The sequence below is a fragment of the Pangasianodon hypophthalmus genome, chromosome 11, assembly GCF_027358585.1.
Source record: "Pangasianodon hypophthalmus isolate fPanHyp1 chromosome 11, fPanHyp1.pri, whole genome shotgun sequence".
NCBI classification, from domain to species: domain Eukaryota; kingdom Metazoa; phylum Chordata; class Actinopteri; order Siluriformes; family Pangasiidae; genus Pangasianodon; species Pangasianodon hypophthalmus.
The window spans coordinates 18,222,834-18,242,185 of record NC_069720.1 but is presented as its reverse complement, the minus strand read 5'-3'; the positions used below and the strand labels follow the sequence as shown (position 1 = coordinate 18,242,185).

General features: G+C 38.1%; 1 protein-coding gene across 1 annotated transcript in view; it reads right to left on the bottom strand.

Moving 5' to 3' along the window:
• LOC113526284 (inactive N-acetylated-alpha-linked acidic dipeptidase-like protein 2) overlaps nucleotides 1-18,128 on the bottom strand; it is a 243,522-nt gene extending 225,394 nt beyond the window's left edge. Inside the window, exon 1 of the mRNA XM_053238111.1 lies at nucleotides 17,947-18,128. The gene's annotated coding sequence lies outside the window, so the exon portion shown is untranslated. The remainder of the gene's footprint in view (nucleotides 1-17,946) is intronic.
• Between the last annotated feature and the right edge of the window lie 1,224 nt (nucleotides 18,129-19,352).

Genomic DNA, 19,352 nt, shown 5'->3' with positions numbered 1-19,352 from the left:
GCACAGCAAGTCAAACCTCGAGGCGGACGGGCTATAACAGCATAACTCCACCCACTGCGCCACCATGCACTACATAAATATATATAATATCTGGTCAGGTAAACATTCTAGTTGAATAGTTTTCTCTTGAGTTACTGTAAAATAAGAGTCAAATGTTTGTGAAAGGTGGATTAAAAATAACACTATTATGCAGAATTAATGTAGCATCCAGTTCTTTTAAACAGTGAGAACTAAGAAGTGACTGTGTAACGGGAAAAATCAGAGAAGCAGCATACAATGGCATGATGAAACCGAGGAAGGAGATTATGGGTAATGAAGGACAACAATCGTTTCTGATTCTTGTAAGTATTACTATGGAGATTTAGAGACGGGGTCAAGTTTCCTCTGCTCATCAGGTAAGTAGCTCTTTGTGCTAGAGCACGGCCTAATCCTCTCCCATGGAGAGAGACTGTGTCTCCGTGTAGTCGTGCGTGTCTGCAAACCACAAAGACACACTCGCATCTCTCTCTCTCTCTCTCTGCTTTTGATAATCTGTCTCGCTGTCTTATTCCCACACACACACTCAGTGTCACCCTCCCACACACCTCAATCTAAAATTGTACCTCCACTCTAGCAGAGCAAAATGGATTGCCATCAAATATTGATATCTCTTATCTGTTGCTTACACCAGTAACGACTTGGCTGCCCCACACACACACACACACACACACACACACACACAATGTCCTATTATTCACAAAATGGAACAATTTCAACTTGTTCTATGCTAGAAAAAAGAACACCACTTAAAGCAGCTAAAATAAGGAGTTGTTACTCCTGCAACAAAGACGAAACCTCTTCAAAGAGAAGAAAAGCATAAACTCTGGGTGAGTGCTGATACTCTTTATGCTTTATTCATGAAACGCTCACAATACTTCCTCTTAAAAGAGTGAAACAAAAAGAATGGTCTCTTTTACTTTATAGCAAGACTTAACAGCTTAGGAATTAAAATCCGGTGGATTACATAACTGCCATTCAAGCGAAGAAGAAAAGCTAAATGGACTCTATATGTTTGTCACACGCGAAACATATGTGATCGTATGCCCTGAAATCGCACATGTGAACTCACATGAGTGCATGTGACATCATGTGTACAATATGTGATCAACTGAAAAGTCACATCTCAATTCACATTGCCTGCATGTGATAAAATCAATCAACCAATCATGTGTAAAAATCACGTGAAAAATGTGTGAATTTCACACCTTAATCATGTGCTCATTCACATGTGGCACTCATGTGAGTCTTCTATAAGGGATCGCTGAAAACACACAAAAAAATATATATATTTTCCTAATCCTTCTCACACCAAGAGTGCTGATCCATAATTATTTAGTTGTCACAATACAATATAAATATTACACACAGAAGGCATGTGAGCATAGAACAGACCACTTAGCAGGATAGGTACTACACACAGGATCAAAACATCTAGGATACTGAAAACAGACCAAGAAGAAAAACAAAAAAAATCAGCAATGCTGTAGTTTCAGGGAGCCCTTATTATTCTACACAGAACTTTTAAAAGACTTTTTTTTTGTCTCCCTAAGAGTATCCTGCTCATAAGTTCAGTGTACAGTAAATTCACAATCTTTATTTTCTTTATTTATTCATTCGTTTGTTTGTTTATACATTCAGTGATTTACTCCATTCCTTCCTTATTTGTTTGTTTGTTTGTTTTTTATTATATTTATTGTTAGTTATTTTGTCCTTTTTTCAAGTGAGTCAGAGTTCACACCAAATAAACTTTACCAAATGCTTACAGTGAAAATGCACAGGCTTTTTTTTTTTTTTTTCTAGACTTCCAAACTTTAAATTGACTCCCATCTTGTGCCAATCCAGTGTTCCCAGGATTGGCTCCAGATCCACAGTGACCCTGACCTTGACCCAGAGGAAGCAGTTACTGAAGATGAATGAAAGCTGTTCCTACAGAGGAACCTTTCAGGGGAAATTCTAATAACGCTTTTTCCCTCAAGAATATTCTGCCCATTGGCATGTCCAGTAAATCCACAATCCAATTCCACTTCATTTATTTGTTTGTTTTGTTTGTTTATAGCAGAGGCTTTTGTCCAATTCAGTATTCAAGTGAGGCAGAGTTAACTCCAAGCTAATTCTCTTGCATCTTTTCACAGATGCTCTTTACCAAAATATTTTGTATTGATTTCTATGGATTTTAAATTTGACAAACTTGATAGAATTCGAATCAACATGCACATCAAAACTTTTACTATTTTTAAGCCAGCATGGCCTCAATTTTGCAAATTTGCAGTAATGAACTCTCAGTTCACATAAAACGTTGCAAAGTTTAAGGCTAGTGACAGACTGTGAAATCTAAACAAATCCAACCACACTGCCCTTGCTTGTTCAATAATTTCATCATATCACTTTCTTTTAACACAATTTTTAAAGGTGTTACTCCGACTGCATGATATTTTCAGCTAATGTTGAGTTGTAGCATAGGGGGGTTGATCATCAGTGTCTCCGTGTACTATGCGCTTGAGGGTTTAATGATGCGATTACAGCATGAAGGTCACTTAGCACATGTACAAACAGCAAACCTGCTACTCAAAACCCGAAGACACTACAGGAAATTACTATATGTAATAATACGCGCAGGCAAATGATAAGGCACGCATGAATACACTCATTTAACAGTGTTTTTGCAAAAATAATAAAAGTGCATATTGTACATGTATAAAAAGCATATAAATGGATGAGAAAACTATAAATAGCTTGACAGATGGCCAAATGAAGGAAAAGGTAGGGTTGATAAACATGCGTTATGTGAGGTTCAATAAACTGTGAACAATCACAATAAACTTCATAAGGGGGAGTGAAAATATTTCACATTTACAAGCAGCCAGAAGCTCCCATGCAAGTTAAATCAAAGCCACAGTACCAGCATGTAATCCAGCAGCCATAAATCACTTGTGATGATCTCCTTCTTAATCAACCTAAGCACAAACCACTAATAAAAGATGATAGCGTTACAGTTTTGCAAAGTCAAGGTAAAATATTATTTCAGTGAGGCAAGCCCAGAGAACACTTTGCATGTCAAATAAAATTTCACACCACGGTGAAATAAAAAATAGCTCAAACAATAAAGTGATTCGTTCAGTCACAAAGGTAAACTGTGTTCTCAATAACTTCTCCAGATTGATTGAATGGTAAATTGCCAGCCGCTGTATACTTGGCAGAATAAGCACCATGAAGATTGGAGCATATTCTTCCAAGAGAATAACAGCCAATATTTGCACAAATGTGCAACCCTCACAAGAAAAATCAACTTGAAAGAAATACCAGACACACCACAACACAAAACCAGCAAATAAAACAAAAAATGCACACACAAACACATGCACAAGCTGTCAAGTGTCACATAATGGAGCTAGTTTTCTTGATTTGCACTCTGTACACACCTGCCATGCTGAGACTTGGCTTGATGTAACTTTCCCGGCCCTCTGGTTCCCTAAAAACGAAGTCACCCAAGCCAAGCTCCAGTAATTACCTCCACAGTTCACCAGAGAGGTCTAATTTCCGTCACCTCCTGACTATTTCAGGAGTGGTGGCCACACATGATTGATGGGTTATGAAACCTTTTTTACAGTTCTGACATTTTGCTGAAACAAGCCGGGGTCTGAACTTTCCATCTGCTCCTAGCTGCTTCCTTTCAGCCCTCCGTTTTCCCCTGTCCTTGAGCCCCGGCACTGCACTTTGATCATGCCTCTTTAGGGAGAGGCCAGGAACCTGCAAGATTAATGCTTTCCCAGGGCATATCACAGCCCACTGCCAGCCACTTTAATCACTCACAGTCGCTTACTGTGGATGCAGAATGTGTGTTGAGCTGCTTACAAGTGCAACTGTGGCTAGTGTCAAATCTGCAACATGGTTCTGCAGGTTACTTCTACTTTCAAATCTGATGAAAGAGATGTGAAATAGGAATGGAGTACCTGGTCTATCATGCTGCTTCATCTAGCTGGCCCGATTTAATCTAAGTAACTATAAGGGCATGAAAAGGTTATGAGATGGAGGTATCTATATAAATGGATCACCATCACACATACAACTAAATGGCTACAGGCAGTTAGTAGGCTTATCAATGCCAAATGAATTTCAAGGACACTAATCTATTTCCTATTTGGGGAAAACAACAAAGTTTCATTTTACAAGGTTTCATTTCACACTTGACCAAATCTGATGACAGGCAAAACTGATTAAAACCACGCAAATTGGTTACCCGATTCAACCAGTCAGCTCAAAAAATGTTTGGAGGCAAAACAAGGAGTTAATTGAAGCAGTCATAAAAGAAACAAATAATAATAAGGTCCTTTCACTGTCCTTTTCTCCAGGAAAAGATTTATCACTTCTACAAATGAATATTTGTTTTCAAGAAGATATATAGCATCAGAGAGTGAGAAAAGGAGGCAGACGCATCAATAATCAGCGCATATCTCATCTCCCGGAAATCACCAAAACAGCAGCATTATCATAAAATAACCCCACTCATAACAGTCACTGTCATAAACCAGGCTTATTGGAACCTGATATGCCTATTTTCTGATGTCAAGAAAATGGCTCAAAGGAAGACGCAGTGTTTGCCTGCCAAGCCACTGCAAACACAAACAGGATGATTCTCTGTTTCCATGGAACACTTTAAATAATACTTTTTAAATACGTGGCATGAAAAATAGTGTCTTTCTGTCACAGTTTCTCCCTTCACATTGCAGTTCCCATGGCGACGATATCATATGTTTATATTTGTTTTGGTTTTTGTTCTAGTCCTGTCTCCACTACTGTCCTGTAATTGGTTTGTTGCCCTATTGTGGTCATCTGTTTTGTGTTAATTCTTGATTAGTTTGTCTATTTACTGTATATCCTCTCTGTAATTGCTCACTGAGAAGTCTAATCATGCTTTTGTACCACTAAGTTCCTCTATTACATTGTACTTCCTTGTTCTGACCCTGGTTCCCGTTCCTTATTTCTGATAATGGATTGCCCTATATTTAGCCTGCCTGTGTTCTGACTTTTGATACTGACTCACATTTTGAGTCTTGGATTCACCCAAATAAAAGCGCTAAAGAGTTTATGTACATGTGTTCTGCCACACCTTATGCTCGCTGCATGATACACTTGTATAGACATTCACTGGCCACTTTAATAGGAACACCTGTACCCTTGCTCATTCATGCAATTATGCAATTATATGTATAAATAGAAAATGTATATATTCATGATGAAACTATAAACAGATTAATAGACGGCAAATAAAGGAAAAGGTAGGGTTGGTAAATCTCATCCAAGATCCCTGTTCTTGGCTGACAGTGGAACATGATATGGTCTTCAGCTATTGTAGCACATCTGCCTCAAGGTTTCGACATGCTATGAGCTCTGATTCTGTTTACTATAGTAATATCAAGAGGTTATTTGAGTTACTGTATCCTTCCTCTCAGTTCAAACCAGTCTGTGCATTCTCTTCTGACCTCTCTCAACAACAAGGTGTTTCTGCACATGTGTTTCTGGATGTTTTTTGTTTTTCACACCACACTATGTGATCTCTAGTGACTGTTGTGTGTGAAAATCTGAAATAATTGAACCAGCCAGCCTGTCTGGCACCAGCAACCATGCCATAGTCAAAGTCACTGTATTCACATTTTTCCCCTATTCTGATGTTTGAGCTGAACATTACCTGAAGCTCTTGATCTGTATCTGTATTATTTTATGCATTGTGCTGTTGCAACATGATTGGTTGATTGGATAAATGCATGAATGAACAGGAACATAAGTGTTCCTATTAAAGTGGCTCTTGAGTGCATGACCACCATTATGCCATTCTTGCTAATTGAGTTACAGCTACATATTTTAACCCTTAAGCCATTTATTCGATTGGACCTATATGCATTTCTCAGCAGGTAGAATTTTATGCCACTTCTCCTTATGCAAGTAATAAAATTAAGTTTTAACATGAGACATTTTAGAAGTTAAAAGCCCATAAAACAGAGCTGTCAAGCTAGGTTCAGATTTGTAACCCCAAAAGCGCTGGGGGCAGAAAGGGTCAGAACACAAAACTATAAAAAAAAAAAAAAAATCCCACAAACTCAGAGAGGCCAGAGTGTGTGCATGTCACTCTTGGCAGAGCTGTGGGTGGACACAGTGCCTATCAGAACACTGACAGAATGGAAAAGAGAGAGAGAGGGAGAGAGAGAGAAGAGCGTGGAGCACAGGGGGCTTAAACTGCCCCAGCGATCAAAGGAACACAATTCAGATTAGGCTCCATGTCTGTTCCAGTCGCTTAGTATGCCATAAAAATAGATACCTTAATAAGGGGTGGAGAAAGAAGAGGATGAGAAAGGACAGAAAAGAGTTCAGAGAGTCAATGGTGAGACTGCATGCCAGTAACAGGACAGAAAAAGTTAGCTATCTACAATATGTCTATATAGAGAGTGACACTTAAGATGCAGTACAGCAAACAATATAAAAAAATAATAACTCTGGAGGAAAATGTATTCCATGCTGTAAAGTTTCCACATCTCTAAATGTCACTCAACACACATGGAAATTGAATACAACAGACTTAACTTATTGTTATGTTTTTCCCCCAGATTAATTATTCAGCATTGGCGTGGCAGTAACACCGAAAATACCACATGCATCGCAGTATCGACTTACTGTATTAATGACCAAACAAAATAACCATATTGATCTGAGGGGAGGGAACATTTAAGATGCCCGTTTTGTGATTAAAACAAACCACCATCTACTACTTTTTACTGGGCCAAATTTTGTGCATGCTTTAATTGACCTGTCAATAAAACCCCCACCAGGAAAAACAGAAGTAAATAATTAAGTAAGGTTTACATATAAAGCACATTTAAATACCTCACGCTGACCAAAGTGCATTACATTGAATAAAATGGTACAAGAAACCAAATAGCATAAGCAACATAAAAAAGAAAACAATGAAATAACTCAGAAAACAGCAAGATAGCAAAACAAACAAAAGTGTCAAAATATCGACCCTGCTCAAATGCCAGTGTGAACAGGTAGGTTTTAAGACAAGATTTGAATTCCAAAATAGAGTGGGCTTATCTAATAGCTGTTGGTAAGCTGTACTAGTGTCTAGGGGTGTAGACTGCAAATGCCTGGTTTCCTTTGAGTTTTAGGGCATTTTCACAATTGGCCTGAATATTTGAGTCCACAGCCAGGACAGATTCTGAGCTTGTTTTGGGGAAGTGCTCATAATCACAGGTTTACTTTCAAATAGAAGAATTCCTTCTGAACCGTGGATCAGTTTTTCAAGTAGGTTGGCAAAATTATCCCAGCGCTCAAGCAGAGAAGAGCAGTGCTTTTCACGTGCATGACATGTCATCATGCAGAAATAATGTACCTGTGAACAATTACATGAACAGCCATTTTCATATAAGAGGATTTTTAGGCTTGCAGGCTGACACAAGCTGTGCATTTTTTGTGATTCTGTCAATTCAAGTGCTCGCACCACATAGGTGAACTAATTATGATGCTTCAGTCATAAAAAAAGTTTGGTTTTATATACAGTATCAATGAAGCATTCCCTCTCATCCATAACAACCATAACAGCCCAGCACAAAATATGAAACAGGAAGTAACATGACAAGTTGAACCAATCGCATTACCTGAAATGAGGACCACACCATGAGTCCATGGAAGCCAACCCCAGACCACCAATTTCAAGAGTACCAGTGTTCTGTCTTCTGGACTGCTCCAGGGCTCAAAAACAGCTTTCACCTTTCACCAAATGTACTCAACACTCGGGGCAAATGGCCATGAGTCCAGGAAAAGAATGCAAATCTGACAACACCCTTAATTGTGACCGTTGCACAGCCAAAGCATTTTGTGAGAAAGACCTCAAGGATCTTTGCACAGTCAAAGGTGACCCAGCAATATAAAGAGGCGCCATACAATTATGAACTTTAAAAACTAATAACAAAGGAAATCAGGACAATGAATGACCTGATTAAATAGTAAATAAATGGTCCAATTCAATACATAAATTCCAATTTGTTTCCCAAAACGATTTGTCATGACTTTTCATCAGAGACCCCAATGAACCATTTACAGTCCAGCATTTATTTGGCTTTGATGCGACAGAACCCTTTAATCTGGTGTGCTAGCTCCAAACAATTTACATGTCAGATGAGGGTCAAGCACCGCATAAAATATAAGCAAACGTGTGGCAGATAAGAAGTCATCTTTGAGCAGAAAAGAGGAGAATGGTAAAAAGTGCGTACAATGTCACAAGCGGTTTGTATCTAAAGTCTGCAACGGCCCTAAGAGCACAACAAAAAAAGCATTTTCACATATTTATGTGTGAACTCTTGAATACCAAAGTAGGCCATGCACAGGTGTTCAGGGGAGATAAGACCTGTGCTTTCCTGGGTTCCCTTTTCCAAAACAGGATGTGGGTGGAGGGGTGTGATACATATTTTACTATCCATGGTTGTCAATCATTTTGAATGGATGGTACCATTGTGTGAGGCAGGGATTTTTTTCCCTTCTTTTTTGTAATTTAGAAGTGTGCTGTTATGGTGAAATATATACAGAATGGTCCGAATAGAAGATTGCCTGACAGCCACCTAAATATTTGGGTTGGGGTTATGAGACTCACCTGGGACCTGTCAAACCCATCACCGTCCATAGATGTGGGAAAAAGATATGAAGCTCTGAAAGCAGCCTTAAAGAAAACTCTCTTTGTAGAAATAAGGTCTGTTTTCAATGAATAAGTTCAAATGTACCACAATGAAGTACTTGGTATATGTCTTGCAGACCATAAAATTAGTTATGACTGCCAATGAGATATGACACTACAGCATATTGTGGGGTTAAACACAATCACTGGAACCGATTACACCACACTGACATGAGAGCACTCATAAATCTTGGAGGCTGTCAAAAATAATTCATGTAGTCTAATTCATGGCAAACAAATTGGTCTTTCTAGTGTGTCATTTGAAGCATTTGACAGCATCATTTCCAGCTAAATTATGCCACTCAAATCAAATACACTTCTACACCCTTGTCTTACTAAAACAGCCCATGCCTTACTTATACCACTAGTTGCTGCAGAGAAGAATAAATAAAGATGGTTACAAAGTCAGTAACTGACAGCAAAACCCTGACTTCAAGAGAAGCCGTACAAGCACTGTCCCATTTTTTTAATGTACACTTCAATTTTATCCTTATACGACAGCACTGTTGAATTCTTATATCTGATTGGTCAGAAGGTGTTGATTAATTTCACAGGTTTATACTAAAGTTTTCATTAAAATATACTATTGTTTCTATAGTAACATCTCATTCAGAGGTGGACGCCCCACATAAAGTAAAGCTTGCAATAAATGGATTTTTAAAAAAAAGAAAGAAAAGTGTTGCTATTTACAAAGAAAATTTATAATCGTCAATATGGTGAAACTGTTAGGAGACTTTTATGTACCATTTATGGAAAAAGTCTCCACTGGAAAGTATATTTTTATGTTTATAGCTGCTATAACATAGTGATAACAGGAATTAACCATAGGTCATTTCACAAATGTACGACAATATTAAATGTTACTATAAATGGTTAAAAAGTATGATGTGTCATAAATAAACCACTGTAATCATAGGCAAAAATGCTGTAATATAAGACGAATAAAACACTTTTTTGCTGTTATTGGAAAGCAATCAACTTCAGGGTGGTAACAGTAACAGCAACTGTGGAATATTTTCCTATAACAGCTCAACCTGATGTGTTTAATTTTTTACATAACACCCAGAGTAGTCTCTGGATCCATGACCCTGACCAGAATGAATAAATAAATGAATAGATAAACACAAACAACTTATTTAGTAATAGTTATGTGCAAATCTGCCACATGAAGAGTAATTTTGTGAGGAACATCATATAATTAATAGGATTAAAAAAGGTCAAACAAAACTAATTAAATACCAGGCCTGCTAAATTGTATTGCCTAAAGAAAGGAATTAGTCTGTATAAATATTACTTCTTAAAAGCTCACATATCTGAGGGAACAAAATCCAACAAAAAGAAAGAAAAAGCATTTGTTGTAACTTTACAGCCAGCTGGATATTTCTACCTATTATGATCTCACTCTCTGTTCTGCATATTATTTTTTTCATATGTCAATGATACTGTAGCAAGCAGGTAGGGTTTAGCAGAGTTTAGCAGGAGGATGGGTGTGATTTGGGTGATGAGGCAAAAAGGTTGAGGGGTGATTGGCACACCTGAAAATTACTCCCGATGCCGTATTTATGTTTTCTCTCTCTCCCATCAGTGAGCGGGTGTGTTTGAAATTGAGCTAGTGTGGGTAGCTGCCAGGTAGATGGAACTGAAAATCAGAGAGTTTTGTTTTGTTTGTCCCATTCTGCATGTAAGTTTAAGAGTTTAAAAGAGCCACAGGGTGCAAGCTAAGAATAAAAAAAAAATTATGTCCAAAGCTTACACTGGGTCTGCTGTGTTTTCTGATTGGTGTGCTCTCAAATGTGTTACATTGGTGCCAAATCCCGGGAACTGCTCAGAAAATGAAGTAATGTGGACAGTCTCTGGCTCACATCATCTAGTGCTAAACCTGCAGGATCAGCAACATCAGGCTGTAATCGATCTGCAGAAACAGGAGATGAAGCTCTTTGTAAAAAAAAAAAAAAAAGCCCTCACTGAGGCTCTAGCCCTTCTCAAGAGCTTCGTAACCCCCTGGTCCTCTCCTGCGACAACTGTAATAAGCTCTCTCATCCTGAAGAGGCACTCCAGGATGTTGGCGAGGTGTGTCTAGAAATGTTTCTGACTATGGCCTTGACTATGGTGACTGGATCTCCATATCCAAGAGCTGTTAACTGGTAGTCCACAGTCCACCACCCATGAACTAGCTTGACTTTTCGGCTATGAAGAAAGCCATGCTGGCATGCATCAATTTGACCATGGAAAGGCAGTCTGGACAGGAGATGTTGGAGGAAGGGGATTGGTCCTCTGCCTTCACTCAGAGGCTCCTTGACCCAACTGCAAGCAACCAGAGATGCTGATCATGCAGGTAATGTTGGAACAATTCATAGTGCAACTTCAGGATGGCACAGCGGAGTGGGTAAAGTGCTATCAAACAATTCTCATTTTACCTTTAAATTTAAAAGTGACAAAGAGCCATGGGTGCAATCTAAAAAATGAAAAGTTCAAGTTCAAACCTGGGTCTGCTGTGATGTCAGAGTGGGATGATGTTGAATTTATTACAGATACCAAAATGTCCCCGCACTGGGGAGTTTATTTGATTGGACATTTGACTGCTTATTTCCTCTTCATAATTTATTAATGCTCCCCCCATCCCTTTTTACAGTTGTGACGCATTTCACCAGGTTGCCATTGGTAATTAAAGCAGCACAGAAAGTGAGCAGACATACACTGCTGAATGGACAGCAGAGAAACACCAAGACTACAGGCAACATTCGGCAAACGATCAAAAATATTAAAACAATAGAACAGAAGACAGAGATCCAAAAACAAACATCAAATACCCAAACACAAGAGAAAAAAAAACAAACAAAAAAGAGAAAGAAAAAGCTCCACTGAGAAGAAGAATTTTAAAAAAAGTGCACAGCATAATCTCAACTAGAAAAATGGTTTAGATTAGGTAAGTGATGAACAGCAGTATCCAGTATCATCTTACAACCAGGAAAACATTTTTTAAATGACTAGTATGATTTTAACTGGAAAAACTGAAATATGTTAAGTTACGTTTGTGGCAATGCAATTGCAAAGGTAATAGCTACTGCACGCACACCATTTCTGCCATCATTTAAAAATTTGTTCAGGGACAGTATGTGCTGGAGGGCATCATCCTCTTGTTTTAAACAGCATGGAAAAAACTCACTCATATGCACCAATACTCTCCTGAGAAGAACACAGACTTGTTCAATTTAGGCATGACATAACTTTCCCCTTAATGTCCTTCAAGAATGATGGGTACAAATACATTACAGAGTGGACAGTATGAAGAGAAAATTGAGCAGCGCGAACCCACATTTCCATTAAGTAGGCTCAATCTAGAGGAAAAAGAGAAATAACTAAAATGTTCACCTTCATTTATTGGTGCCAAGGCCAGTGTCTTCTCCTCACTGATTTCATGGCTCTGTTTCATTTCTGAAGAACACAAGCTAAAAGCAACCAAAGAGCACTGCTTCTCATTCACCTCTTCCATATCCACTCCTTTTGGTGAAAAGGAGATCATCCTAGCATGATATTTCATGGCACAAATGGACAAGAGTTTGAATTTAAATGATTAAAATTGGCTTTTAGACTCAATCAGTTCTTGGTTGTAAACTCAATCAGTTCTTGGTGCTTGACCTGGTACCCTTGCATGCCCTGCTCAATCTTAGGAAATAAGGTGAAGCACCAAGAACTGATTGAGTAGCTACAGGAAAAGCTCTCTTGTTGGTTGTCAGTCAGATGGCCCCTTTCTGTGAAAATAGACTCTTTTTTTGTTATATTTAATAATGAAAAGTGAAATTCTAGCAAAAATCAGATGTCTAGCATGTGTGACATGTCATCCCTGTTATCACCAGAGTTTAATTTGTGTTTATTCACTTATTTATCATTACTGGCTCCAGACTTACATTTAATTTAGTTCCACTGTAGTTCCTGCTAATTCACAGTATTGAATAATACATTTACATTTACAGCATTTAGCAGAGGTCCTGTTCCTGAGCGACTTACAGAAGTGCTTTGTACTCTCTATCAAAAACATATCCTCATGCTAATTCATTACGTCAGGGACTAAGAGTACCATTAGCCTAAAAACCCTGTTGAGGAGGTTACCACAATATGAAAAGGGAACAAGACAAGGACTTTTTTTTTTCTTTTAATATATGCCTTACAATAGGTTATTGAATATAAGCAGAGTTTAGTAAGTGGTTAAAGACAAATGAGTTTATGTAAAGGAAAAAGAAGACAAAACAATGTCTGCAAGCCAGAATTATGATAAAAGCATATCGTCAGTTTTGATATGTGACATGAGTTAAACATTTATCCTTTACCCACAAGTGTTCTTATGTGATTATGTGTTTAGGGCCACACTTGAGACTTTGATTCCCTACGTGTCAGATTCAGTTTCATTATGTCATACTTGAACAAGCTCAGGGGGGTTTTGGAAATGTTGGATTTTTTCCCCCATGCTATTGGGAAAATTAAGTAAAATTCTCTTGTATTATGCATACAATAGCTGACATCCTCTGCTTTTCTCTGAGACATATAATGAACCATGAAAAATGCATAGGGCTGACCAAATTGGCCCTGATAAAAACATTGGAAAAAGGAAAAAATACTGATGTGCAGGCCACTAGAAAGCCAAAATGCAGCATTTTCTCTGTATCCCTTGAATTGCTAGGGCTATCGACACAATACACATTCAAATCTAGGAATCTCAACGAACTTATTTATATCTAAGCATCTTGTTATAGGGAATCTATACTTCAGTGGAATCTATGCTTTCTGAGCCAGCAGACAAAGTCAATTAGATATGGCAATTCTACAAATCTTCCTAAAATATCTAATAATTATTGCAGAGCTGGATCTTGGAACATTATTATAAAAGGCAACATCATGATGATAATTACTTTCTATTATAATTTCCCTTTCTATTTCACTGAAAGAGCAAGTTCTTCAATAATGAGTTAGAAGTTCAGGCTTTCCATTTATATTCCTCTCCACAAGAGACTGCTTCTTTAGCCAAAATCCTTGGACCTCACTTTGATAACCAACACTTTCCACTCCATCCCAGCTCTATTAGCAATCAAGCATGTCATAGCAGGTACTGCAATCCAACTTCACACACTCATAAATCTACTGGAGAGCTACAGCAGACGGAGGCCACTACTGACTACCATTGCCTGCATATTTACATCCCGACAAATATTATTGCTCCACATAGGGTGTCTTTTTTATTGTTTAAAATGTGTGTAGGTGAGATGTATGAGTCAGGTTTACATTATGTGGGAGATTTTCATGTACATTATGCACAAGAGAACTGTGTCATTGACATGTCCAGCAAAGGTTTGTTAGTCAAGTGACCATGAATAAGTTAAGTAAGCAATGTGGACATGGTTGAAGGCACCGGTTAACTGGTCACTGGTACTGAAAAGGTCAATTAAATAAAGGGCTGCTGAAGAATGCTTCTCTGCCTGAAGAGGGGAAATTACAACATTCAATTTGATAGACAGAGAAAGAGAGACAAAATGCAGAGCAGGCATAATCAACTAAATATAGGCCAAAGTCATTTAGACATTCTCCTAGAAAAAGTCATTTCATGACCTTTAATTAGACACTGAACATGACCAAACCGCACTTCACTTAAGAAGCCCTGCGCCTGAATTATTACTCATCAAACCATCATGCAGCTAATGCACACATTCAGCATGTGACCCCTTAGTACTTGACATAAACAGTTTACACCTTTTCCTGATTTGGTGTATGAGTCAGATTACACAGAATGCTAAAGGTTTGTGTATGCAGCTCCATCTCTGTATATAAACGGTAAAAATAGCACATTAATCACTCTTCACTTATGTCGCTTATTTAAATTGACGTATTTATACAGTTAGCATGACGCACGGATAAAAAAAGAGAGCAGAATGATCGCAACAACACTAAACTTCCGTCATCATAATCATGCTGCTCAAATATCCATTTGCTCTCAAGTTTCACATCTTCTCATAACTTTTTTCATACCTGTCAACAAACTCAATTACAAGCTTGACGAATCCATTACACACCAAGGGAGAGCTTTTCCTTTTCTAAAACAAGGAGGAAAGAAAAACCAAGAACATTTCCCCCCTCCGCCTGTTAGGCGAATGTCATACATAAACCAGGCACTCAGCTTAGTTTGATTTTTGCATAGAATAAAACTATACTCTTGATAAGCAATATTCAACTAAAATAATTTTAAAAATGTACAGTTGAATAATATTCCATGCTTACAATGTTTCAGATAAGCAACCAACATGACTGAATGGTGACAAGTTACCTTTTAATTCTTAACCATTAATGATTTGTTCATGGATATAAATTAGTGACTCTACACATTACCACTTTTGATTAGTGCTATTCAGCTAAATAATTTAAATAAATGCTTGTGATGGGCTGCAACAGAGGATCTGCTACATTGCACTGGGTAGTGTTTAGAAAACTAGAGGTGCTGACCTACAGCCAAAATGTTTATTGGCTTTGCTAAAGTATTCGTTCAAGTACTTGGTTCATTCCACTGAAAAACTTTGCTGGGCCCGCAACAGTCCACAGTCTGCCATAGGTTCTTGTGCAAAATATTGAGATTAAGCACAATGCAGATTAAAGAATGCTTTGCAGCAACAGCTATGGAAACAGTAACCACTTTTTCGTTTGGTGGTCCTTCATGAGACAATGTGAATAAGGCACGTTGGCAAGAACAAGGCAGTAGCACGACTGAAACCAAGGTGAATTACAACAACAGCAAAATAAAATGTTATATGTTTAGAGTTCACAAAAGGCTGAAAGCAACCTGTTGAGCTCATAAGTAATATCTATTTTAAGCCAAGAAATGTGCCTCTTACTACCTGCTTCCTAGTAATAAACATAACACAGTGAGGTCCCAATTGTTTTGTGTGATTGACAGGGTGAAACAGATTAACAGAAAATGTCTTACGCCAAGGTATCCATTTGCCTTTATGGTCTGGAGGCGCACAGAGCTTATCAATGGTCAATGATAATGCTCTGAGGGCTGATAAGAAAGGGCGGCCCACCAGGGCTGTGATACCAGACAACAGCGATGGGCCTCTGTTTCCTTTGTAATTCAAACGCTCGTGTTTCAAAAAGAAAAGGTGAACAAGAGTGAGAGTGAGAGAGATGATACTGGGCAGTATGTCATGAGAGTCTGGAAATAAAAAAGACAAGGATGAGTTATTAGTTCTCCACCACTGGTTCAGCTGCAGAAGTCTGTTCATACCGTGGGAGGAGTGTAGCACTCTTCTTATCATTGACAGCTCTTAGGACAACGTCTATGGTTTCAGATGGCTGTCCACTAGGCAGGTAACTAATAATGGCACCAAATTTGGTGGATTTACTGAAACTGGAGTTATTCTATCTTTAAAATATACTAAGCTTTATATATCAAGCATGATTGCCAGGAAGGTACCTGATACAGGCAAAGGTATGCAATACGCCTCCTGGCATTGTGAGTGTTAGGTGAAGGAAGACATTAATATGCTTTCTGAAACTGATCAGGGTTGTACTTTTGACCTGTAATGTCCAATGCACTTAGATTACTTCATGTGACAACAAGCTGACATTCATGGACAAGGTGACCAGGGTCTTAAACGGCAAAGCAGGAAACACATGCCCACACATGCACATACCTCTCTTTCTATTGTTCACCACTGAGATCTCACATTAAAGAACACTGCATATTAATCTTTACAATTAACATGTGACCTTCAGTGTCTAAGATTTATTGTGTAATCCAATTTTTGAGTTGACCTTTTTAGTTTAAACTTCTTTCATTGACATGTTGGTCTCAGTTTGGTTAACGGTTTCCTACATTACCCACAATGCCTGTCAACTAGCCATTGGTAGTGGGATTTAGCCCTTGTTTCGGCTCTGCTTAAAGACAGCGATGCAGCAGTACTTTAATCCTAGTCTGTCCAGCTTCTCTTCTTATCTGTACACTCTGCAAACAGTTCAGGTTCCAAAGCTTTCATGCTAATACCATCATAACCGTCATTGTGCTTGTCAGCTTGTAGATCGCTTACTAGCTGAGCCTAACTCAGCACAACTGTATAGTAGAACAGGAATTTTCTCCACTACTTCTGAGTTGCATTTCTCATTAAAATGACATTGAACGTCACTGGAAAATGGTGAGAGAGAGAGAAGAAGCTCTTGTTTTCAGGAGCTAACTACAAAACATGACTGTCTTCTCCTATGTTTGAGATTGTTGGATTTTGCTTTTTCATTCTGTTAAACACCATTGTAACTGTGCTAGCAATGTCTCTCTGTGATGGCAGACAGCTGCTTCGCTTAACTCACAGGAAAAATGAAAATACAGTACATCACAGCTACTTCAATGTAAACATATTTTATGTGTTTCAGGGTGGATTTTTCATATAATGAGCTACTTAAATGAAATGCCAACCCAAACGAGTGAAGGAATACAGAACAGCTTCTTTAACACACACAACCACACAGCAGCGTGAAGACCACACACTTCAGTCTTCCACAGAACTCTGTAACTTATTATTCACCCTGGGGCTAAAACTGGCAACAACAGGCTGCTATGCATACACGTCCCAGTTTTTTGATGACCACACATACTGCAAACTCCCCCATTCACATGCACACACACACACACACACACACACACACACACACATGGAAAACTCAATCAATTTACATTTAAATTGCGACTATATGTGTTGGCTCACACATTCCTTATAGCTGCCTGTGTTATCCTGCTAGTGCCTGCTGCCACATGTTGCTTGCAGAAATATGCTCTGCAAGCACACTCGGTGCACTGACAAAACACACGGGCATCTGTAAGGCACTTGCAAACATCAGTAAATGTCAAGACTTTGCTGAAATATAAGCTCCAAACAGCCAATAGTTTTAAACTGGCGTCTTCCAAGTCAACACACTTTGCAAAAGTGAAAGTGAAATAACAGCTGTTCCCCAGCTAGTGTCATCCCGTGACTAACCTAATGAACGTTATTTAAGACCGCACAGGAGGCTGCACCGCTAAAGCCGTTTAAAACAGACGGTACTCTGCATGAGTCTAGGACATATATCTGCCCGGATATAAAAGCCTGTTGCACCTTGCACAACTTCCCATTTAAACATGTCACTCCAGATAAGAAAGATTCTGAAACATTTACCTTCAAGACCTGAGCTGAGATGAGATCCTTGTGTGTGCTGTCCTCTGTCTCTCTCAGTGTCTTTGACAGGAGAATAGGCTAGCTAATAGCTTGCCAAGCAGTGAACGTGGAACACATTTACTTCTCTGTTTCTCCGAAGTCAAGAAATTACTCTAAACTGCGTCCTGCCTCACCTGGACTCATCTAACCTGTTCTGCATTTGATCGACACGACTTCCTCCTCCCCGCTACTCGTCTGCATGCACCTGTTGAAACCAGACACACCAGTTCCAAAATAATGCAGTATGAGCTAAAAGCTGTTTTAAAAAGCCCTATCCAATGTCAACTTGGACAGGACATTTTTTTCCTGTGTCCTATATTCTCTTTGTTGTTCTCTGCTTGAGACAAATGATACTTGCTAAAACATATTTTTGCACAAAATTCCATAATATATGATCATTTCTGACCCTCCGGGGAAGGTAGATCTTATCTTGTAAGAGGATAGGATGTTATCCTCGGCTTGTAAGCAGCCAGGACACTGGAGAAAATATTACGGTGGTCTTTGTATTAACTAAACAAACCCAAACAACAAAAACAAAGACACAACAAATTCAGAAAACGCAACAGCAGATTCAGAAACAGAACAGCAAAGTTAGAAACAAATTATCTTTGCAAAACATTGTCAACTGAGACATGTCTCTGTTTTCATCACACTCCTCCACGAAAGTAAAAATAAAAATAAAGCAATGAGCAACTATTAGTTATCACTATCAAACTATTGCATTTACAAAACTGTGATAAAGATGAAGTATGATAAAATCCAGCTTTTAATAAATAATTTCATTTATTATTAATAATATTCACTACAAACAGTTCTTCCACCATGCAAGGTAGTCTGATATCAGTAAACTTTGGCTGATTAGCAACATAATGGACAAAGATTTGGGGTATTTTATGGACAAAACAATGGCTTAAGTGTGACGTTTTCATTGGTTTAACCAAAAAAAAAAAAAAATTATTATAAGGCAGTCATAGTTGTACTTTTACAGATGTGATTTTATAACAAGTTCAAATGCAGATCAGCCAATCGGATTTTAAAACCAAAACTATCTGTTTATATTCCAGAGAGCAATTAAGAGCCATTTTCTAATGTTTAAAATTGTTTAATGCACAAATATGCAACCACATAACTTAACAATTAGTCAGACATGATTGGTGCTGAGACAACTTTTCTTTATGTAATTATTATGAAATATTTAGTAATGTTTAATAACTGATAGTTACATACTCAGTCACTCATGTCTCTATTGTTTATTTACACTTACCATATACAATGAAGAAATACATATTGCTTTAAACATGGTGTGATATATTTGTCATAATAATTATACATATATATATATATATATATATATATATATATATATA